Source organism: Cynoglossus semilaevis, chromosome 6 (assembly GCF_000523025.1).
Source record: "Cynoglossus semilaevis isolate Cse_v1.0 chromosome 6, Cse_v1.0, whole genome shotgun sequence".
Taxonomy (NCBI): Eukaryota; Metazoa; Chordata; class Actinopteri; order Pleuronectiformes; family Cynoglossidae; genus Cynoglossus; species Cynoglossus semilaevis.
The window spans coordinates 232782-241333 of NC_024312.1; the positions used below are offsets into that span (position 1 = coordinate 232782).

At 39.1% G+C, this 8552-nt stretch overlaps 1 protein-coding gene across 4 annotated transcripts in view; it reads left to right on the forward strand.

Moving 5' to 3' along the window:
- The first annotated feature begins 649 nt into the window (after positions 1-649).
- Positions 650-8552, forward strand: part of sema4ba (sema domain, immunoglobulin domain (Ig), transmembrane domain (TM) and short cytoplasmic domain, (semaphorin) 4Ba) — a 63729-nt gene continuing 55826 nt past the window's right edge. For 3 of the 4 annotated variants that reach the window (XM_008310995.3, XM_025056580.1, XM_017032891.2), the window contains exons 1-3: positions 650-900; positions 1211-1269; positions 5186-5227. The gene's annotated coding sequence lies outside the window, so the exon portion shown is untranslated. Of the gene's footprint in view, positions 901-981; positions 1270-5185; positions 5228-8552 lie in introns of those variants that run through there. The other variant, XM_025056579.1, reaches the window with a different exon arrangement.

The window sequence follows — 8552 nt, forward strand, 5'->3', positions numbered from 1 at the left end:
ATTCAAAAGGGAAATGATTAAAGTAAAATGATTGTTTCATTTCTTTCCTAAAATAAATGATACATTTTAAAAACATAGACTTTTTCCACGTGGCTTATAGTGTGAGTGTAAAATACCTTCATCAGAAGGTTTTTATTTCAACCAACTAATTGATTTTTCTTCTTTTTTTGCTGTTTAGCAGTAATACTTGGACTCAGACGTTTTCCCCCAAATGTTACAGTAGATGGCAGTGTTGCTCTGCCATCTGCTGGTCGGAAGGGTTTTGAGCGACATTTAATGAAGAACCAGAGTTTAGTTACTTCATCAACAGGTCATCGACATATTAACCAGTTCATCAACTCACACGGTTGGTCTGAAAAAAATGAAAATATATTTTTTTAGCTAAAATCAACTTAAGCAAACAAACAAAAAAGTAGTCAAAAACAAAAGACAGGTTAAAATAAATTAAACAAACAAACAAAGCAGTCAACAAACTCAAACAAAACTGTTACAATCGCTAATTGTAAAATAATAGGTGAAATAATAATAAGACAGTGATATCTTACAGTGAGTAAAATACGTTCCAATAATTACATTTATTTATTTGAAAAAATAAATAAATAAGAAAGAGACGGGGGGCGGGGGGCTAAATGAAAAAGCTAAAAAAGAGTTAGCCAACAATAGCTAAACAAAGCAAGGAGATGACTAGCTGAAGCTAACATCCGGTCTCTTCTCTGCCGTCAGGGAAAGCCAGTTGTCCGATTTCAGAGCTTAATAACACTTCACTTTTCTGTGTGTTTCACTGTGCTCTTCTGACAAATTACCCAGGAGCCACTGAGCTTTCATAAATTCTTAAACAAAAACAGGAAGCCGCCAATCTGCTGGTTTGACGAGGAAAAAACTGCAGATGGTTGACAGGAGGTGAGTTCAGGAGACCACTAGGGGGAACCCTATCCATCAATATATGACATCTGTCACTGCAGTCTGCTGTGTAATCTGCCTGCAGTATAAACTGACGGCTTGTAGGGAGTCTGATAAATGTTTTAGCAGAGCGTTTCGGCTAAATTGTAACTGTGCTAACTGTTGCTACATTTATTTTTTTTTAGCTTTTATAACTTATATTTAGGACTCCCCACTTTAGCTAAATTGCTGAGATCCTCATTTGTCTGTTTAGCATACAAGCTAACACTCTTACGTATAAGCTTACACGCTACTTTTGGTTTACTTTTAGGTTTTCTCGCTGGAGTTTTGGCGTCCCTGGGCTAATTGGAATATAAGAAACGCTTTTTGGTGAGTGATTCGCTTACTTTTACAGTATTTTGTGTTTTGGCACAATTTCGTAAAGCATGATTCCAATTACCTTATTGCTACCTGTTAACGATATAAAGGGACACACTTTCCACTAGGGGCAGTGGTGGAACATCACAACTCTTGAATAACCAACTTGGCCAACTTATAGCTATTTTAAGCTAACATCATTTTAACTTCATTATTTTTAGTAAAACATCAGCATATTAAGCTGTTAGCTGTACTGTTTTGGCTACTTTGAAACAACTCAACATTCTCCACAAGGGGCAGCAGGGGAACTACACGGCTATATGGTGTAATTATGAAGAGATGATGATTTAATTTGAAGCTTTTGGGAATGATCTGCCTCCATGTCTCTTTTAGTTAGATTGCTACTAATAATTTGACGTTGTTGTTGTTGTTGTTATTCTCTGGCTGCCTTGTTTATTGTTTGTTTTTGTGTGTACAATTACAAGATCAGATCTTGAGGTCTGAAACATTCAAACAAACTCCTGTAGATTTTAGGACTCCCAGAAAATGTCTGTTGTTCTGTTGATCGATGAGTTGAGTGAGGCCTTGACACACACAGAGGACAGTGATGACAGGAGGCAGGGGAGGAGGAAGCAGACGCACCAGTCTGAATGTCTGCTCTCAGGATGACAGTGACCTTGACAGAAAATCATTTGGCACAAAAAAAAAAATAGTAGAAATTATTGTGTATTTTCACTGAGTGCTTCTCCAGTTCTCAGCTGTTGGGGCCCCGTTCCTAAGTGTACAGTACACTGTGTTGTCAACGCAGACCTGCAGTATTAGTCGTGCAGCTGCGCAGGTGCAGACATGTCCCGACCGTGACTCTGTTGTTGGTTTTCTCTTTTGGTTTCCTTCAAAGGCTCGAGGCAATATTTACCATCACACCGTAGAGACGTTTCCTCCAGCTCAGGAATAAATCACAACAGTGAATCAGAAAAACAAAGTTGTAAAAAAAAAAAACCCCGACTGTGTTTACTCCAAGCACTAAAACCCGACGACAGGTCTGGAATTTAAACTTCATTTCCAGACCCTTATCTACAGGTGGAGTTTTTATTTTTTTTATCCATATTTTAGATTTTATAGTTAGCACATTAACAATCGTCGCGGCCAGCTTTATGAGATAACTTGAAATTAGTCACGATATTACCTAAAAATTTGATTACATGACCATGTAGGTCATGGTCATGTAATCAAATTGTTAGCTAATATTAGGCTAGCCCAGAAATTAAAGAAAATGCAGACAAACAAAAGGAAGCCAGTCAACATTCAAATAAGCTAAATATTAAGCTAGCCCAGAAATGAAAGAAAATACAGACAAACAAAAAGAAGCCAGTCAACATTCAAATAAGCTAAAGGTTAGTTTAAGGAAAAAGGAAAAGTTAGCCATAAAGTTAATGATATGTACGATAAACCCAGAAGTTCCTTAAAAAAAAAAAAAAACAACAACCCATTTTTGTCCTCCCAGTGTTTATACAGCCATCATCTGTGCTAATCTGATGTTGTAATCAACACCTCGCTGCAGCAGTCATTGGAAATAACCTTTTTTCTTTTTTAACCGGAGTGGGTCTGAGTCAGTTGGCCCACAGTCAGCGGGTAGATAATGGATTAATTAGTCTTTATTTTGGCCTTCACACGTGCCTTTCAACTCTGCTGGCTTTTAAACATGAGCCTGGTTTCATCCTTTCAGACTGTGACTCCTCTGCTGTGGTTCAGGGCCAAGTAACAGACACTGAGCTTTTGTCTCTGCCCTGCTGATTTAATCCAGCACCTGTTTGCTATGCAAAGCTTCAAGAAGGGCTCTTTGATACGGAGGTGTATGTGTGTGGGTGGTGTGTGTGGGTGGTGTGTGTACACCGGGGTCTGGGTGTGTCTGTCAATGATATATATATATATATATATATATATTTAGTTTTATATTAGGAATATGCCGATATTTTCCAAACACTTAATTTCCATTTCCGATATCAACAAATACCGATATAGGCCTGGTAATATTTATTTGTTTATCTGTTTATTATATATATATATAATTATTAAAATAGATTAATAAAATGAGCTGCAATGCTGCCATCTAGTGACTTTCACTTTCTATATACAGTCATTTTTCCCCAAAACTATTTTCAACGAACACACCATTTGGCGAAACGCAATCCCTGGGTTTTCCATACATATGAATTTAGCATTTTTGTGATATTTAAGACATTTTGAATGTATCTCAATTAATCGTGATTCATTGTTATTGATTTGATCACAATTAATCATGGTTAATCCACAGCTACCTTGTGATCAATTATGTACAAAGACACAAAAACAAATGCCATCCTTTATTAAAACTATAAAAACATATATATATATATATATGTCATTAATACACATACTTATCGGGGTGCTACGACGTTATTAAATGCCCAGACCCGTGGCGTGGAATCAGATGCTAAGTAACAGGCATTCGTACGCGTGTTTGTGCTTTCAAACAGAAACAGTTCGCCGTTTGATCTGCGTAACTAAATCTGTGCCTTTTCCAAAGATCTCCCAGCGAAGACCAAAGGCAGATCCGTCCCCGTGTCCCCTGGTAGAACTCTGAGCTTTGATTCTCACTGAAACTCCATCAGAGTGAGCCTGCAGGCTGCCGTAGACAAAAGGCCTGACGCTCTGAGTGATGAGCTGCAGGCCTGGATCGTCACCGACTCCAGAGGAGATCACTTTCAGCTATTGTCTCCTGTAGATCTTTGGTAAAACCCCGCTTTTCTCCGAGTGGTGACTGGTCTTCATCCCCGGCGTTGGTTGGTCAGCGGCTGTTTAAAAGGCTGTAGAGTCAGATTAAAGGGCGACCTGTGATTTATCTCTGGTATCACGCAGCTCCAGCTGTGACTGTTTGTCTCTATCGCCTCGGGACGTTTGAAAGATCTTTAGAATAAAATGACTGTACTTTTGATATTTGAGTTCTAAAGTGGTTTGAATGAACATCTGACCAGGTCCTGTGACACACGGCCTCTTCACCCGCCCACACATCACTGATGATTCATAGATTTCAAAGGTGTGAAGTTTTACTGCTGCCGTCGGACGTACAGTCAACACGGAGCTCACGCGGCAACAATCGTTGTCTGTTCTTGTAACTGCACACGCACAGAAATCCATGTTGGATTTATTACTGTAGTAACAGATGGTCAGAAACTACACTGACCAACCGGCTTCACAGCATGAACCGGCAGCTCGGTGAATTCAGACTTGGTCAAAGACGACATCGGTCACATGACCTGGCTCTGTCCCACTGCATAATTCTACAGACTCACACCCAACGTCCTGTCATCCTCCACTAGAGAGACTGGAAAATAAATGTGAGCAGATTTGTTTACAGTGAGAACTGGAGCGGAATCAGTTTGACCAGCAGTGACCAGGAATTCACAAAGGATTCAGTTCTGGGATAATGACCCGAGAAAACCTGTTCCCAAAGTCTGGGATGTCATTTTGATGATTTGAAAAATAATAATGGGGACTGGAGATCGTTTTTATTCTAAATGGATGTTTTTTTTTGTTCATATTAGCATACAGTCCAATTCATTATTACTAAAATAATATTTATTATATATGTTCATATTATCATTATTCATTATTACTAAAATAATAATATTTATTTTTATATTTATACAAATAGGGAAAGTATTGAAAAACAACAACAACATAAAAAAACCTACTTCTGTTTTCAATTTCCAAATTTTCCTAATTCCTGTTGCACTTCTGTTTTATTATGTAGCAGAATTTCTCATGTTCCCATTTTTACTTCCTGTCTCCTGGTTGATTACGTTCCCCCGCCCTCGTTAGTTCCACCTGTGTCCACTTCCTGTCACCTGTTCCTCACTGAGTTTCTTCTTTTCTTCGTTTGTTTTAGTCTTCGTGGTGCTGCCAGGACCGTGACCTTCGATTGGATTTGGTGAGTGAGTTCTTATCAACATATATATTTTTTTATGTTTTAACTACATTTGGCCAAAACTGACCCTAATTTCTACTGAATCAAATGATCGCATTACAGTTTCACTTAATCAAAATGAGTCGGTTAAAATTCACCAAAGCAACTGAAATCTCAGGACATTTGTTTCAAATTATTTTGATTTTAACAAAAAATAAATTTAAATAAGATGCTTGAATATAAAATGTATTCACTTACGATAAATGGAAAGAAAAAAATAAATAATTAAAAATAATAGAAAAATTACAAGAGAAGAGCAAAACTTATATTTATATTATATCATATTATATAAATATTAATTATATTATTATTATAATGGGATTTGATATAGTATCTAATTACATGTAGGTTAGAACCAACATCCTCCTCCTGATGTTAAGTAACTGGACCAGTGTTCTAGAATTCTGCAGCACTTCTTGTATCTGCAGTGATGTGATATGATTTTCCACTGGTTCTAATGGAGCGTCAGGCACCGTGTTCTCCTCCTCTTCCTCCTCCTCCTCCTCCTCCTCCTTCTGTCATGTATGTACAGTTCTTGGCTCCGGCTCAGACTCGTGGCCTTCATCTCAGCCGTTGTCGTGGTTCCACTCGGTCTGTGGCCGTGTCGCCCGAGCAATGTTCCAACAGTTGTTGAAAATCTTAGCAACATTCTCGGGGTTTGCCACATGGCTAGACAGCAGCAGCAGCAGCAGCAGCAGCATTAGCAGCAGCAGCAGCAGCAGCAGCAGCAGTCTTCCTCTCTGATCTGGGCTGTGACAAATTTAGAGTCCGACTGCAGAGGGTCATGGAGCTGCTGCTGTATTGACCGTATTGGCTTTGATTTATTTATTTATTTATTTATTTTGGCTGCTGTGTATTTTTAGGTCTGACATGGCTGGAAAGATCGTACCGCCTGCTGTCTGATTTAATCTGATCCACTGTTGGCAACATTTGCGTAGCTTAAGGAAAAGTGTGACAGGATCGTGTCCCGGCCTTGGATAAAAAAATTCTTCTGGGTGGAATTTGCATGATTTTTTTTTTTTTCCCCCTGTTTCCAGTTTACACCTGGATATTCCAGGGTTTATTCCCAACACCGGATGAGGCTGTTGGAAAGAGATTTGGATTAATATTTATATCATTTATTTCAGTTCTCAGAGACCGGGGAAACAACCCACAAAGTGTTGGTGTTAACGTTGTCGATGTCTGAAACAAAATGTCAGATTTAGCTTCAAACCTCTCCTAGATGGTACGCACCACATGAAATAACCGCTGTTTATTTGGAAATTAAAAAAGAAAAAAGAAAACGCCAACCAAAGTCAGAGGAAGAGGAACATTGTCTTATGATGCAACACTTCTAACAAACCAAACATTCCCAGCATCTTTGGGAAATTCAACACTTTTCAGGTGATTCTGCAGAACATTCTGGACCCTTTTGTTATTCTTTATTCCTTGTTTTTGGATTGTTGGCATAAAACTAAACAGACTAGATAGATAATTATGTAATATCTGTAAGAATCGTAATCGGTTTTTCCTCCGATAGTAAAAACCCAATGATGCAATGCCTGGGTTTGGCCACATGTTGGAATCACTTGTGGGGTCCTGAGATGTTTACCTCAGTTTTGGGGGAAAACGGCTGAATATATCTACTTTAATGGCTGTGCGTACTGTAGTGGGAAAACGGCTGAATAGATCAGTATTGGTTGATACCCTTGGGGCTACTTTAATGGCTGTGCGTACTGTAGTGTGTTGGTAAACCTTGGCACATCACAAGCTTTACTATTATGCAGTATATTTCCCTTGCATTCATGTGTCACCTGTTGAAAATTTTGTTTTTTGCATTAGAATTATTTTAGGCCACAATTGAAAACCAATAAATTTGTTTTAGCCGTGACGAATATCACACATTCATCTGCAAACATGCCAAACAAAAAAAAAAACAAACTCAAAAACTTTCCCTTTTCTTGGTTATTTGTTTGAAGTACCAGACTTGTCTGTGCTGCAGGGCACTGATCTTCCTTTAGATCTGCCCAACAATGAGCATTGTAGTGTCTGCTCAGTCGACTGGCTGCGCTGACAGGAGGAGTGTTTTCTTGGGGGAACCAGAGTGGAGACCTGAATGGGGAGGTGAACATAATCTCCGTGTTGCTGCAGTAACAGTGAACATGACACCACAGTCGGAGTCTGTAAACAAGAACAAGGAGCCTGGATAAGCAGAGGTGTAACAGAAGAGCCCAGAACTGTTGGTCAGAGTGGCCCCTCAGATCAGCAGCTCACAGAGCAGACACATTAGACCAACTGCTATCAGGCCGCTTTTTTTTTTTTTCTTTTTTAGAACAATGTGGAAACAAATTTTCCCTTCTTTGATCAAAATAGGTGTGGAAATGTATTCACATCAGGGAGAAAAAAATGTCTTTAAATAACAGCAGATGGCTATGAAAACTAAAAAAAAAAAGAAGAAAAGATAATCGGATCTTTGTGAGTGTCTTTCTTCAATTCCTGCCAGTATATCAGCGTTGTCTTCAACTAAACAGGCGGAGATTTTAGTCAATGATTTCTGAGATTTTTGATTGGTGGTGTAGGGATTTTCTGTGTAGTACATAGTAGTACAGCCTACGACAGAAATATTGACGTTTTTGTATCGTTATATTTGGTCGTACCCTTATTTACTTGAGTCCTTGCTCCTGTCCTGACTTTTTAGAGCCAGTATTCTCTTTCTACTTTTGTTAAACAATGACTTGTTCCTTTAGATCAGTACTTCTCAAAGTTCCTCAAAGTTCCTTTAGATCAGTACTCCTCCCCCCCGGGGGGGCGTCAGGGGGCTTCCATTGGAATATGGCACACTGGACATAAATGTTCCACTGCTGTAATGCTTGAATGATAACAAACCTCCAGTCTCTAGGTGGCAGTAACTCATACAGTTGTTACCAGGTTCTAAATAGTATTTCAATTTGCGATGGTGTGGATCGGGGTTGTGTGTGAAAACATTTCTGTCCTCAAGGGGGAGCATGACAGAAAATAATTAAGAACCACTGCTTTAGGATTGACAAATAAATGTTTAAATAATTGAACAGCCAAAATGACAGTTGTCTTTTTGAAGTTGTTGTGAGAGACACCTGGTGGTGGGTTAGAGCAGTGATATTTTCTAAGCTCTATAGTCCCCTGCGGTCATGAGTGGGCTGGACTCATTTGTATTAGCAGAGGTCAGGTCCATCTGGAGTACTGTTTACATTCCGATGATCCCGCCCTCCTCCAGCATTATCCAATGAATTCCCCCGGCACACAGTGGGAAAACAAACAAGAGTGAGAGCAC